The sequence below is a fragment of the Ornithodoros turicata genome, chromosome 4 (genome assembly GCF_037126465.1).
Source record: "Ornithodoros turicata isolate Travis chromosome 4, ASM3712646v1, whole genome shotgun sequence".
In the NCBI taxonomy this organism is placed as follows: domain Eukaryota; kingdom Metazoa; phylum Arthropoda; class Arachnida; order Ixodida; family Argasidae; genus Ornithodoros; species Ornithodoros turicata.
In genome coordinates this window covers 74,487,800-74,503,789 of record NC_088204.1, presented here as the reverse complement: position 1 = coordinate 74,503,789, position 15,990 = coordinate 74,487,800, and the positions used below count along the sequence as shown (strand labels likewise).

General features: G+C 47.4%; 1 protein-coding gene and 1 long non-coding RNA gene across 3 annotated transcripts in view; both read right to left on the bottom strand.

Annotated features, from left to right (window-relative positions):
- The window catches only part of LOC135391871 (voltage-dependent T-type calcium channel subunit alpha-1G-like), a 292,030-nt gene that overhangs the window by 125,758 nt on the left and 150,282 nt on the right, over positions 1 to 15,990 (bottom strand). The gene's annotated exons all lie outside the window — the stretch shown is intronic.
- The window catches only part of LOC135393486 (uncharacterized), a 189,416-nt gene that overhangs the window by 63,615 nt on the left and 109,811 nt on the right, over positions 1 to 15,990 (bottom strand). The gene's annotated exons all lie outside the window — the stretch shown is intronic.

Below are 15,990 nucleotides of genomic sequence, written 5' to 3'. Positions count from 1 at the left end.
AGAGCGTTGCTGGGCTGGATTGGGCCAGGGACCAAGCAATTTCGGTAGGGAGAAAGGGCGAGAGTCCAGCTGACGAAGAGACTCGGAGAGTGTGGTTCGGGAAGGTTCGTAGTGAGGGCAATGAAGAAGAATGTGCTCCAGATCCTCAAGAGCACCACAGTGGCAGCAGGTGGGAGAATCAATTTGTCTCAAGCGGTAACGCCACTGAGCTGTAAAGGCCACATCGAGGCGTACCAGAGGAATATGTGCATGGCGTTTTTTTACGATTTCCCAAGGTGGTGGCGGTGGTGGTAGTGCCGCAAGAGGTCGTCGTTGTCGGCCTCACAGAGGTGGGCGACGTCACGATTAACGCTCTGGGGGAATGTGCGTCCTGGGCCGACTTCTAAAGGAACTGTGCCGACATATGTCTGATAGCGTCTGAGGAAAAAAGCAGCGGGATTCGAACCCGTGTACATCCCAGTCTCGCCGTGACATGGCCAGCGCGCTAACCACTGACACACACACACATAAATCACTGAGCCACGCGAGCTGCTTTCCCATTTCCGATTCCCATTTCCCTATAACAGGCTGTTTCTTTTAACTAACCCGCCAGCCAATTGCTTCGCAGGTATCGCTGGTGTTGCTTTCTGCCCGCCTTGTGCACGTGTATCGTGGGAAGCTTACGTCTGAGAAGGTTATGTGGTAGGAGAAGATGGGAGCAGGGGCGGACTTAATGGGGGCAGGGGGGGGGCGACCGCCCCCCCCCCTGATACGGCTGTGTTTCCTATGTAAAAACCCTCTCCTGGATGATGCTGTGTCGCAAAGAACGAAATTTCATTAAGACCGCCCCCCCCCCCCCCCCCCCATGACAGACCCTTAAATCCGCCCCTGGATGGGAGTGGAAAACTCCTCCTATTTGATGACCCGAAAATGGTCGAGCTTGTTTGCCTGCTTCGACCGGTTTCTCTGCGGCTCGCAAAAGTATTCAAAGTGTGGAGCTAACTGCAATGCTGGTTGCCATAATCTACATGGCCTGAACCTGAAAACAGGTAGGCATCTGTCATTACAACCCGAATGTATTCCGAGGGCAATCATGGCTTATTAAGGGCTCTCTTACCCAATGAAAGAAGTGCTAAAAATTAAAAAGAAAAAGAAAACGCGAAAAAATTTAAATGGCTCCGAGTGACACTCACGCGCGCCTACTCATATGGATGCCCCCTCTCATCGTCGTCTCTTTATGTGTGCGTGCGTGCGTGTGTACGATGCCTACCAACCACTTGTCGTCCAGTCAATGAATACGACCACCTTCTGCTTTCGTTTCGGATTCCGTACATGGAGTACTGCCACAGCTCCGAATTGTGTTAGATGTGGCCACGAAGCACCCTCGAGAGCACGGTGATAACAACAACCATTACAAGGAACTCACGGCAGAGCCCGTTTCTGTAACTGCGCGGTGGAGAAACGACCCTGAGAAAAGCTAACGAGAAAACGGAGGCTTGGTACATTCGGCTCGTGAGCGCCAATGATCAGAGTCGGAACAGGCGAGAATGGCTGTTGCTCCAAATCCGAGCGAGAGGAGCCTCGCATAAGTCGACCACAGGAGGCGACTTGGAAGCAGCGAAACTACGAATAGACATCTTCCCCAGAAACGTCATCATGGCGTTGGTAGACAAACTGAAACCGAAACAAATCGGAAGCGGGAACGCTTGGGTTCCACGAATGGGCACTTGTCCGCTGCCTCCTATTGAAAGAAAAGTGGGACCGAGGGTCGCGCCCCTTTCAGGGACCATCGTAATCCCCTCAAGACCGTGGCTTTCGGGCGCGACCTTGTTCGCCCCTGGCTTCGAGCGTAGTCGAACACTATGACGTCATTTGTTTACAAGCAGGGAGAGGTCTATACCGTGCATTCACATGAGCGACTACTGACGGAACATTCCAGTGGAAGAAATTACATGAAAGCGTCACGATCTCCGATTGATTTGCTCCTTTGCGGGGTTTTAGTGAAAGGAATACAAGTCTTCATTCATTTATTCAAGGGGGTAAGGGCTCGCGGGATTTTAATGAAAGGCATACAAGTCTTTACTCATTTATTCAAGAGGGTAAGGCCTCGCTGTGCGCGCCGGCAGTCGAATTTGCCTCCGCCGCTAGTTTTCTTCGGCGCTCCCGCGCGGTGTCTCGATCACTCACTGCTGAACTTTGGGGGCTTTTTGGGTTCCTCTCGAGTCGCCCTTTCTTCTGATTGCCGTTTCCTTCGATTTATGATCATATTTCAGAATCATACACGCCAGACATTCTGGCAACATTTTGATAGTTAAACTTTGCAAATTTATAAAATTTTGGGGTTTTGTCGTTGATGTTGATATCGAAAGTCCAGGTGGCACCTCTCAAGCACTTTCCAACGACACCTCGATCGGCGTCCTAGGCTCACGCGTTCGCGAGATAGGGTGTCCGCAAGGTACGCGTAACCCTGTATTTCCGTCTCACTCGCACGCGCACGCCACATCCAGGGATTGCGTCAGTCGCCGCAATGACCTCGTTGCCTAGAATCTTACACATGTAAGCTATATAGATTTCGCCGGTTGATTGCTATCCGTTGCTATCCACTACCCACGAGGCGGAAGTTCTGCCACGTTTTATGTTGAGCATTCTCATATCGCTGGAATATCGGAGGTGGTGTACTGCGCACTTTAGCAGACGACACCACCCCTGTCGTCTGCTAGGAATATCTTGTGGCTGCGCCGCAGGATATCCCTCACGTTTAGAAGAGCTCGAAAAGACACCAGGTTTAGCGCGCATGTGGAAGCAGGAACGTTTCGTGCATCTGAAACATCGTAAGGCAGGATAAAAACCACGACAGGACAACGCTATATAACTGCCGCAGATGTCGTAGGTTTTCTCCTGCCCTGCGATGTTTAACGCTACCCAATCAGTCCAGTATTCAGTACTCTTTGCTTTCGGCATCTCCCGCTGGAGTATTATGGACAGTATTGCTCGTATGAATACACGGACACGTGGATGAATGTAACTTCCAATTTCCATCAAACAAACACAAGATAGAGGTAGACGGCTAGAAATCCAGCGAACCGGTAAGGAAGTATGAAGGGAATTACCTCAGGACGAGAGCCGTCCTACCGTCCGCCGTCTACCTCAGGACGGGACCGTGATCACGTCCTGAGGCAGCTCCCTTCACACATGATAGAGGTGGTTGATGCCAACGGAACGACGCCGGGGCGACGAAACTTCTTAGTCAAAAGCGGCAACAGTCACATGACCCAACGGCCGAACCCTGTCAGATCTCGCATCCGCTCCGAGAAGGAGACAAGCGCACGTAAGGAACCAGACGAATGTAATCGGAGCGCCCCGTTTCGGTTACCCCATCACGACGTGTCTCGCCAGAGCGACGACACGACAACACAAGTGCACGGCGTTTCCATCGTTGCTGCAGAGTTTTTCGCGCTCGTTATTTTTCTATCTTGCTATCGTCAACTTCAAATCATGACGAGTAATACGCAACGATACGTATGGAGGACCGCAAGCAGACTTCGCGTCGCGGTTGCAAATCAGAGAGACGTTTGAGAAGGCCCCCTATTTCTCGTAGAAGTGAAGGAATTGAGGGACCAGAAATGTGATCTCACTGTTTTTTTTTCACTCTTTTTCCGGTTCCGGTTTTAGGATTGTCAGCAAGGGGCGCCGACCCATCGTCAATATAACGCGTACGTTTCTTTTTTTTTTTTTTTTTTCATTTGTCATTCAATATGAGCACCGCGAATCAACTGTTGGGATGAGTCGTGTACAGTCGTAAACAGATTGAGCGAGGACAATGGGAGGCAGTGGAAGACAGGAGGTTGAGCTGAGTGTCCCGGGGGAACTGTGTGACGATATTTATCTGAAGAGTCTGCGCGAAAAGACCAGGGAAATCCTCTTATGTCAGGGCCTATGATGGGATTCGGTCCCCTTTGCGTGGCCCTGGTGTGATCACCTATGAGCACCTATGATCAAGTGCTGTACCTAGTCGATCATATAGCCCCGCGAGTGGCGTGTGCAAAGCCGTCTCATTTGCCCTTTCAGGTAACGCGGTGCTTACGTAACTCACCACGGCACTTGTTCCATGCTTTGCTTTCCTTTTGAATGCTCTCTTGAACGCCGCCTCGGTTTTGTTTTCTCGACGGCAGGAAGTGACGCGGCACATGTGACGTCACAGAGTCTACTTGACCAATCGGGACTTGCAGCTAGCCGTGGTATGCAGACATGCGCTTCCAATTATTGAACACGAAACACATCATTTTTGCACGCAAGCTGGGCCAGACTTCTGACGCTAATTAGGTTGTCAGACGGCGCTGCTTTTGTTGGTGAGTGCAATATTTCTTGGAGACACGGTCTTGGGCGCCGACGAAGAAAAACCGCTGGGCTCTGAGGAAATTAATTCATCGATCACTACTACTTATTAGTATCGCTCTTGCGCGTAAGTAACTTATTGTAACGCCATCTTGTCCCAGCGACGCGGGAACTCTAGCGCTAACGGTAACGCTAACGGAAGCAGCCTCGGACACTTGGCGGCCGTTTCAAGGTGTGCATAACGTTTGGCCGGTCGATGCAGTGCTTACGGCTTCTGCGTTCCCGGCGCACCACTATATTTTTAACCTTCTTTCCTGCACAACCATTCCTAAGCCACTGCGCAAAACACATTGGAACGTTGTTATGACAGGTGTCATCACTAGCTCCGCCTTTAGGACACAGCTTATATACAGTCCTGGATATTTCAATCCACGGATACATTCTTAACTGCCAGTCGTTTCGGGGACTTCCACAATATCTAGGCATTCGCTTGTCGTCTATACGCGTTTCCGAACGAGCGTAAAATATTGGCTCACATTTGCAGTTTCTTTGTCTTTCTTTTTTATTTTTTATTTTATTTTTTACGAGGGGAACGGAAGGCTTAACGCATACCTCCCTTTCCAAGTCGTCTATTTTTAGAAACAATTTGGAGTGGCAATGCGAGCAGCTTGTCAGTAGCGAAAAAGGACGAGAGGGTAAAGCAGGTATTTGGTAATTGGGTATCTTTGAAAACGTTATTTTTAAAATCCCCCGGAACTCGAGTTATTCTCTTCGCCCACGCGAAAGGAATTTCTTGCGGGATTTGTTTTCATTCGACGAATGTACGAGAACGAGATTATATCAATCTCGAATCTTTGGAGACGTTATTTTTTTATTTAATTTTTTTATTTTGCGCGAAAGACGAGAACCTTGCTTCGTGACGGTAGTAGTCGGTATTCGGAATTTTTTTTGTTTCTTGACGCTGATCGTAGCTTTCGCGTGTTGCCATTGTATGTCGCTGTTGTCAGTCGAGCTGCGCGGAAGGTACATATACCTCTCGATGTTACTAACGCAAGAGAGACTCACGGTCAACCGTATGATGCCCTTATAAATATTACTTCCATATTACTTACTTAAATACTAAAGCGAGTTTCGCAGTAAAATTAACAAAGTTGTTGTTCAAAAGATGCAGTGCCAGTTCTATTTTTGAACTGATGTATTTATTTTGTATTTTTTATTTACTATTGTTCCATTCAGTTTGTATCGATGTGTGTTTATATGTGATATATTTTTTTGTTGTTTTCGCTTAGAATGTGCCTCAGAGGTCCAGATTTGTGAAGATCAGGCGAAAACGGCGATGCCCGTTGGACGATTCTATAAAACATACTTTCGTGTTTCTTGTCTTGAAAACTATGGCGTAGAATGCCTTCCACCTACAACAACACCGAGTAAGTCAAAAGTACAGCACATGGGGCAGGATTTTGCGCATCGTATATCAACGTTCCAAATACATTCCTCTCTTTTTCCCCGTTCACTTGACGACGCTGAATTAACCGAAGACAATGTAAGATTATTATGATGGCCGAGTACCTTGTACGTACGCCACCCACGACACATAATATCGTATCATCTTCTCACCACACTTCTTGAAAGAGACAGTTTCGCCTTCAGAAATAAAGGGGCTCGTCTAGGCCAATTGGGAATTCTTGTCTGCGGCTTTGAGGCCTCCGGAAACACTCAGTCTTCGAAGCAGAACACGAAGACCTCGATTTATTCCAGAGCACGCAGGAAGCGCGAAAGTCCCAAGCGACCGACCACTGTGGGGTCTGCTGAGTTTCGAAGGAAAGCCTCAAAGAAAGTTTCGCACGAAACAGGATAAAACGAGAAAAGTAGCACGACGACAAGGCGACGTCCCGAAGAGAACACCGTTAACAGAAGGCGTGCTCTATCGTGAATCTTTTACGAATGCGCTAAGGGGGGAGCCACCGCTCAGGAGGGTTCTCCGCGACACTCATTTCTGTCGGCGATAGAGGATGCCTGCCGGTAGAGGGCAAATAAGAATACGGAAGATGTTGGAAGGAACATATGTGAAGGGAAACCCACGAGGAAGCAAATATGGCGTCGATAAATCTCAAAGACATATATGTCATACCTATGAGGTCAAGGCAGTTACCTTTTTGTGCTCACCAGGAACTGTAAAAGAGCGTTGGACTCCACGTATATCATGTTGGCCACATTGGAACACGCGGTTTTCATTAACACGGCGCTCCATTCATGGCGGAACGAGGTGTCCGTGGGCATAGGCTACAACTGGAACTTGGCCATAGCAACAGACAGGGCACGACGAAAATGACGGTTCAGACTGTAAGGTATTATTTTTGCCGCAATCCGGATCACATCAAAACGTTTGCAGATCGTAACAAGCCTAAAGTAAGAGGCTAGAATAAAAGGTAAGACAGAAAAATGGAGGGAGGCAAAGATCTGTAAAGAGGTGATTCCCTCTCCCAACAAAGGTCAGCTTTGGAATACCGACCATACGACCGCTGCAGCTTCAAGACTCGGTCTCCGCGGCTATATTTATCTAAATCTATGAAATAAGGGCAGCGTTTGCCATTTGCGGTCTCTAACGTTTTCACGCGTCTTTGGGTGGACAGACGACATAGCGTTTTTAAACATTTACATGTTTACAGTAGAAAGTGCTATGAATATTTTATCAGCGCGTATTATTCTATGGCAAGTACCATATTCGAAGGACAGATTCCTCGGCATCCGCGTTCGAAACTTCGGCACTTGAGCCGCCCTAAAAATAAGACAATAATTAACCTCCAAGGAACCGCGACACTGATACGTCGAAAGCATTAAACAATAATTAAAAATTGGTTGCATCATCGCGCACTGTGTCCAACGAGTTGAAGTGCGGTACCCTTTTTTAGGGCCTTTGCGGTAAATGTTTGGCGAAACTCTTTTTGAAATGCTATTCAATTTTTATTCGTTTTTATTGTTTTGGGAGATCGTTTAGTTCCTTTGCATTGAATTGAATGGATGGAATTAAAAATGCAATAGTTTCTTGGTGGTTACACAATTTTAGCATGCCGCAAAACACAATCCGTTACCACAAGGTTCTGGTGGCAGTCACGTGGTATCACGTGGCCCTATGATTGTATTGGATCGGATTGGAAATGAAAAAAAAAATATGGAGATGTTAGTCCCGATCCAGTCAGGACTGGCTACTTCAAAATGCGTTCGTGGGTGGAACAATAGAGCCAGAAAAAAAAGAAAAAGAAAAGAAAAACAAACAAACAAACAAACTAAGAAACAAACAGGAAAGAAGTAGAGTTGGTCAAGCAGAAGAAAGCATAAAGGCCCCATGAGGCTATGGCTTTAATATACACGCTGCGCGAAACGTTGTTGCTTCGCATCTTTTAGCCCCGAATATTGGCGCCAACATCAACATCATATATTGGCGAACGTCTTCAGCAATGACAATAGCATTGCACTGTCTAGTCGAAATCGCAGCTAAACCTCGTTACCCAGTAATCAAGCGAACCAAACAGAACCAGAATCAGTTAACCTCTAACTCTTTAACAACTTGGGCCACTCCTTGAAAGAGATACAAGAAGAAACGCACACACATGAAGACGAAAGAAAAGACGCACACATCTTAGGGCCATCCTGCGGCGTTTAACTTGAAGCTGGTCCTCATCGAGTTAAGCTTCGCGTCTCGGAAAACTCTTTGCTCAAATAATAGCAGCAACTCATTCTCCCTTCCCGCTTTCCTAATTCAATTTCCCCACTCCCTCTTTTCCTTTCCCACCAATTGCACTTGCAGTGGGACAGCCAATCAAATTGTGTCTTCATTGCCGAGTACGAAGCCGGCCACTGGGGAACGTGATACGGGAGCTCCATTGTTGCCCGTCCGCAGCGGCATTCGTTATCCGTTCCGCTAAACACAGCGGAAGGGGCGCAATAACGGCAGATGCCCATTTGGAATTGGAGTATGGGGCTGCGATATATCGTGCGATTGCGTCGTATGATATGGAGACAGCAGAGGAAGAAAAGCGAGAAATAACTGGCCAGAGTTGCGAATGGGGTCGGAAGATATGGATCGCTACTTTTTTTTTCTTTTCTTTTTGCGAAAATTGCGAAGACAACCGCGACTGCAAGCGGAGTGCAACCGTGGACAAATGGAGGGTGGGGTGGGGGACAGGGTGTTAGTAAGCGTCCTGGGCAGACTTCAGGGGGAAATGTGTCGCCATTCGCCTGCAAAGTCTGCCGGAGAAGTCAGGGAAAACCTCAGGCAGCGCAGCTGGTGGTAGGAACCGGCAGCTTTGTGAGTGCGAGTATGAAAAATGGGGGAATATCTGTTTATGATGAAAAAATGAAAAAAGAGGGAAATATATATATGATATATATGAATAATGATATGAATATATATATGTATATATGAATGAATGAATGGATATATATGAAAAAGCTACAGGTATGTGAGCAGCGGCTTGGAGGCTGCTTCGTCCTCTGTTGTATTCCCGAATATATTTCGAAGATAACACTGCCAAGTATTGTTGAATTTGCGCGAAATATGCCTTGGCGGATAGATTTGAGCCATACCTATAGTGCTTATGAAGGCTAGATATTCAGTGTGGGCCTTAGAACTTTCTCATTAAAGGGACGGTCGCATCTGTTCAAGTCGATTTCGAAACTATCGTGTCATTTTTTTTATTCCTCGTGGACCACTAATCGTAGTTTCACCGTTATTCGACGAAATAGATGACAAGAGCAGACGCCGGATGTTGAGAGTATGCCGGAATTCCATCACTTTAAAAAAAACGAGAAACGTCACTCCCTAAGAACCAATGAGGGCGCGACCTTGAGAAACGGAATGCCGCGGCCGAGCGGGCGTCTCATAAAGTTACGGGGCCCCTTTCCTAATCTGAGCGCCACCCTCTCACGCCTCCACTTAGGGACTGACGTCACGTCATGACGCGGAGCTTCTACAGCCGCGGAAGTTTAAAATTCGTCTGTTTAATATCTAAACACTTTTCGGACGAGAGAGCTAGCCAGGTAGATTGGCGGCCGACGCCGAACATAGTGGAATCGGTTTTTGATTGATGGGTTGCCGGATGAGACCGTCGCTTTAAGCACTAGGAAAATACATCTAAATTCCATACGACCAACAATAATTCGTATACATTGAGCCATTTGCCAACTACCGTTAAATATAGCCGAGAAGTCTCGCTAGTATTTCATATTCGAGATAAGAAATATTCGTCGAAAGAAATATTTCATATGCATCTTAGAAAATGGAAAGCTACTCAGTTTCTCAAAAACCAAATCTGTGTTCGAACCACGGGGCAACTGTGGCTATATGTAGTTTATTCGCACGGACATATCTATATAGGGGTGCGGAACTTGCAGGGGTAACCGCGTGCCGACATATATCTCGAATGTCTGCGGAAACACGAGGAAACATCCGACAGAATAAAGCGAACATAGATCACGTGCACAACTGTACGCCAATCAGTGCTTTGCGTACGTATCTTCTCCCATGCCTGTACAACCGTGCGCATTTCAATATGCGCGCCATGTTGAAGATCGCGCCGGATGGCACCTAGGATACCGACACGAACACGCTCGTCCACATGTAGAAGCCATCAGATAGAAGTGATTGCCTGTGTGTAACGGTATGAGCAGTCGTTCAACGCACTGCAGAAATCAATGATGCGTTCGCATGGCTGCACGGTAAGGCCTCACATGCATCTTGCTCCACGTGACCTCAATAAAACTCTGTACAATCAATATAAAAAAGGCGGAGGCTCGACGACAATTTCGCTGGAAGTCTCACGAGGGCGTCCAATGGGGCAATAAAAAAATCAATCGAGCTCGCGACCTCACAATTATCCTCGTTGCACGGAGAGTAAAAAGAAGAAAAGGGCAGTCGATATAGTGTGCCCTTTCACGAAAGCGCGGGGGGGACCCACCTGTTGAATGCAAGGCGCATTTCGCAAAGCATTCACGCACATTACGTAGTGTAATGTAGTGCAGTATTGCCTGCGGCGATGAAACAGCCCAATCATAATTTAAAAAGAAATCATATTGTTGGATGTGCCACACTTTCCTTCGGGATAGTTCCTTTTAGCTGCTTTGCGGACATACTAACACCATTCTGTTACCAAGATGGGCCTATACTTTTGAGCCGCTGCATATTCAGAGTGGGGTCATGCCAAATCTAACTCGAGCTCATATTGCTTTGTGGTCGATCGTACCACAAACAGCACAATATAGTTGCCCAATATTTGCATGACATTAGGAATACCGGCCCAACACTGGACCAATATCTGACCAGTATTGTCAATATCCAGCCAATGGTGTGCCAAGATGTTGTGCTGCTGGGAACCAAGTTTCGCTGTGCCTGAACGACCGCCATGTCAGAAGTTAGCTATATGTTTGGTGTAAGAAAAAAATAAAGTGAGAGGCGTGGCGCGCGTGAAGGGAGTGGTTAGTCCTGTTGTCGTAATTAGAAGAGGAAATAAAATAAATGAAAGAACGACAAGATGCTGTAAACGCGGGGGGCCCAGTGATCATATCAATAAATCCTCTTACTCACTGCCTATAAAGAACGGCACAAAGCCGTAGGCCAGGGACCCAAAACACAGTGGCGTCACTAGCGGGGTGCGGGGGGTGCGGTCCGCACCGGGTGAGGCGACGGAAGGGGTGACGCGACGCACCAATACTGCCGCTTCCTCCCGTTCTCTGCGGCACGATGACGCCAAAGACAACGTGAGGAGCCTTCTACGAGGCAAATATTTTTTTTGCTGAGTGTGGTGTAATATAAATGGCAATCAATGGTCAATGGTATAATGAGAACGTGTCGTGTTGTCTTTTTCTGTTCCGTGTCTCAGGTTTTATCGTCGTCTTGTGGTGTGATATGTTTATTTCTCGTGAATCGCCTGGTACAGAAAGGGATCCGTCAATGGGGACATGGGGGGGGGGGGTGACGCAAAGAGCCACCGCACCGGGTGACGCGTACCCTAGCGACGTCACTGCCAATACATCCATCACATCAAAATGCCCGCTGTTGAGTTGGGTCAAGGTCGCCTGGAAATGCTGTAGATGCGGATGATATTGTCAACAAGACGTCAAGATGTGTCCTGTGTCCTCAACAGGCCCCTCATATTCGGCCACTTGAGGGTCTACCTTACTAAATATATGTACTGATTGCCTGCTATAGCCCTGATCACGTGAATGATAGCAATGGCGTATTGTTGTGCTTCATGTCAATGGGAATATGCTGGGTCTACCTAAAGTTTCTACCAGTCAAGCACTAGCACTATGACATACCATACCGGCCTTACTTTCAAAGTATCGATGCTGGCACCATGAGTAATATAAAGCTAAACTAATATTAAGCCAAAATGCTAAGTCAAATGCAGCATGTTCTGAGGTCGGAACTCTCTTACACAGCTTGAAGAAAATTGGAGACATGCGCCGACTGCGTTTCCTTCATGTTTGTTAGATCACATTAGAAGGAAAACGAAAAGTATGGAGCTCCATGGTTGTTGACAGGCTACGAACAACGGGTATTACCTTCCTGTGCAGCGAGCGGGGAGCACACCTCTGTGACTATGGCTCTTATGTTACGTAGTATACCGCATGTACTAGTACTTTCGTTAACCCTGCCTTTTACTAGTACTCTAAGAACACTGTAGGTGTAATTCTAGATGGAACACGTACATCTGTGACAAAATAAAAAGACATAAAAAGAACACATGGGACACTAACAACGATCCGAATCAATCCGACCGCATGAGGTAGGTCCTCGTGTGGGCAAAAGCGAACAAAAGCGCCTCGCTTTCGGACGACGCCCAGTGTTATCGGACGCATACGTGTCTCACGGCTGTACAAAGCCACACAAAAGAACTGAGGAAAACATTACAGCGGACTGCCGCAGACGAGGGGCCACTAATGGACGCCGTCGATTCATTCGGTAGACCCAGTTTTTTTTTTTTTTTGTACGATTGTTAAAATATACAACTCAGTTTCGCTCATGGTCCTCAGCTCCACCGCATACGATAGATTTCTTTTTCTTTTTTGAACGTGAATATTTTCCGTAAGAAAAGCTGATCCGACAGTGAGTGAGGTTTACGCCGCACTTCGCGACGACCTTGCACGCTTGAATCAGGTGGTTCGCGGCGTGGCGTGGCGTCAACGGGTTCGGCCAAGACTGGCCAAGTACCTGGACTTCATATAGGTAGGAGTAGGTAGCTTAGGGCAGTGGGCTCCTTTCGATGCCCAGGAAAATGGCACCGGAAACGCCCGAGGTCTGTGGTAAATGACTGCTTTTCCGCGAAAGATAACCGTTGATTTATTTATGTTTGTTTCCAACTAAACTACTAAATTTCCGAAACTATGAACACTGTGAATTCCCGAACACCTCGTAAAAGAATTGCCAAAGACGGTTCGTTCGCCCTGTCGAGTTGAGTTTGAGTTTGATTAAAGCCCTGTCGAGAAACCCGCAGACGAGCTTTTTTTCCCCGATTAACGCGCGCCCTATTTTAACAATGCACCGTTGAGATCGCCTTCGTACTTGTCCTCCACGTTCCTCCTTCCTCCCTCCCCTTTAACCCTACATATCCCCCTTCCTCCCGCGTTCCGCCTCTCGCTTCCTGACTGCCCCGAGCGTGGTCCTGGGTGCCTCCTTACATTCGGTTTGCACACGGCTAGCAGAACGTAGAGTCACTAAATAAGCTACGCTTCAGAGTATCGACACTGAGTTCCAAGAGCGAGCATGCGCCATCTTGTTTCCGCGCCACGCTTCCCACGCGCACGCGCACTGCGCACTTTAGCGCACGATGCCATCTATCGTGCGCGGGTGAAATGTTCTTTACATTTACAAGCAGCAGTTGACGGCCTTCAGCTCACCTTGACATCTTCGGGACGCTCTGGTGGACAATGCAAGGATTATCGCACAACAATCACATACGCTTCTCTATCCTACGGCGAAAATTATGTTTGCCGTCTTTGAGACGAGTTCAGAAAATCCCAGTGGTCTTTGCGCACGCTTTGCATCCTGGGCGTTTGCTGAGCGGGGAAACAAAGAATAATCCTTCACATTTCGCTTTCGGTGACCTTGACACGTCGTGGACAATGGACCGGTAGGGAAGAAATCGGAACAGTTTGGAGGCCACCCGTTTCTTTCTTATTAGTAAACTCCCATAGTTCAAAGCGGCGCTAAGCACTCTGGGATTTTCTGAACTCGTCTATTCGGGATGGTACCGGTGTGGTGCGGAAACAAGATGGCGCTTCTGCTCTCCCTTGGACCTCAGTGTCGATACTCTGAAGTGAAGCTTATTTAGTGACTCTAGCAGAACGGAGTGTCGGCCAATCTGGGGCGCTTCAGTCGCTGCGTAGTGACGTCGTCGGTGATGTAATCGGGGACGCCGTTGGCTGTACGACACTCCTGTCGCTGCTCCTCATGACGCGTCGCCAGGCGCGTGCGCAGTAAACAATAATACACCGCACAGCGAAAATACTTTGCAAGGTGACTCTTGAAGGACAGGGTGACGAATGAGACGCAGGGTTTCGAACCATGTTGAAGGTCACCTTGTTGCTCACTTAAATGCATGACTTCGTCCTTGACCAACTCCCGCGGAATTGTGGTTAGGATGACGGCTTTCCACGTGGAGACTGGGAGGTGACGGTGGTTCCAGTCCCCACACCGGCTGTTCTGTCCGGGGTTTTCCCTGGGTCTTCCGGCAGATTTCCGGACAGTTTCGGAGCATTTTGGCACAGTTCCCCCTGAAGTCGGCCCAGGACGCATACTGGGCCCCCTGTCCCCCACTCCTTCCTGCTGTCCTCTCTCCATCTGTCCACGTCCGTACGACTAACGCTGTGGGGGAAATGTACGTCCTGGGCCGGCTTCTAATGGAGCTGTGCCGACGTATGTCTGACAGCGTCTGACGAAAACCCAGGAAACAAACAAACAAAAAAGACAGCACAGCCGGCACAGGCATTCGAACCCAAGTACCTCCTAACCCCTACGTGACATGGCCAGCAGGCTAACCACTCAGCTGCGGCAGCTGATCACTAAGTCCGTGATTCGGCACGAGCTCCTGCGTGACGGCCAATCGCGACATCCGTACGTTCCCTCGTGAGAAAAAGTTGACGTAAAACTACGGTTGTCTGTTCAAGAACATGCCTTCGGTCAAGAAAAAACAAGAAGGAAAATCGTTCCATAGTCCCCTTAAACCCCCAGTTCATCCATTCATTAAACTTTTTTTCAGATAGTACTGACTTACTTACTTAGTACTATTACTTATTACTACTTGTTACTTATTACTACTTACTATTATTATTGCGATTATTATTACTTATTACTTACTATTTAAACTCGTTCATTCAAACACACGCAACCTACGACATGTGACTGTGGCTATATTCTTATTCAGCGAGAATAAGTGCACCACAACTCCCGTCATGCCTTCAGTCACAAACTAGGAGTCACCCCCTTTTCCCGTTTCTTTTTTTTTTTTTTTCAACCCTTCCTTAACGAATCAACGCGAAGCAAAGCCTTCTACTTGAGCAAAAGCTCCCGCTACGAAATACAAACTGTCACCTCCACAGAAGAAGCCGTTATCGGTGACACCGAAATCCTCGGAAGGATCATATTCAAGAAACGTTTCCCGGACCCAGAACACGTTCGTTCGCAACAACCACATTGAGCGTCGGACGCCATTCGAATTAATTCCAGACTCGTTCGTCGAAGAACGACCGTTATTTACATGTTATTTTCTACTCATTACGGCTTTGCGTCGGATTACCGCGTGCTGCGCATGCGTCGTTTTTCTATGTAGAGTTTTATTTTAGGAGCTTTCTGAAATGAATCCCATTACGGAATAATCCCGCGTTCTTCCATCTCAGTTTCTTTCCTTTCTCGTTTTGCGTTAGCATTGCAAAAAAGCTGAAACGGGGCTTCGTTGTTTCGTAATCGTATATTGGAATTCGAAGGAAGAGGCCGGGGGATGAGCTCTTATTTTCCTCTTCATTTTTTTTTTAAATCACAAGTTTATCATTAGTAATTTTTATCATCAGTTTTCGTACCATTACTAACCGTACTTTCCGTTCGTCTCCCTCCCTTTCTCCTTTCTCATTCCTTAACCTCTTTCCCGTCTTCCTTTCCATTTTCCCCCTAATCCTAATTTTTTCTCTCTCTCTCTCGATTTCTTTACTTGTTCCTGTGGTTTTACTTGCTCGTAATTCTTATTTCTACTTCCGTTGTTTGTCTCTCCCACTCCTTTTTTTTTTCTATATTGTTTTAGAACTTCTCTCACGTTTGAGATCGGGATCAAGTGACGTCGGTTCCGACCCGTCACCTTCTTGAATTTCCTCCGCGTTTCCTGCAAGCGTGCACGAATATCCGAGCCTTTCTGCGTGTTAATCCTCTGTCAATTCGTCGGGATCTTTCGTAGTCCGTACAATTTCTCCTTTTTCACGGAAGCCTTGCTTTCACGGAGTTTTTCTCTTTGCGGAAAGATCGTGGAGCTGGAATTAGTCGTGGCGAACGATTGTGACACTTGAAACGACGAAGATTTTAGTTTAGTTTCGCTTTGTCGGTCGTGCGATAGCGTTCCATTAATTTCCTTAACAGTGCAATTAATCTGTCGTTGTGCGTTGCGTTTTAGTGTATTTGCAGTCTCATAG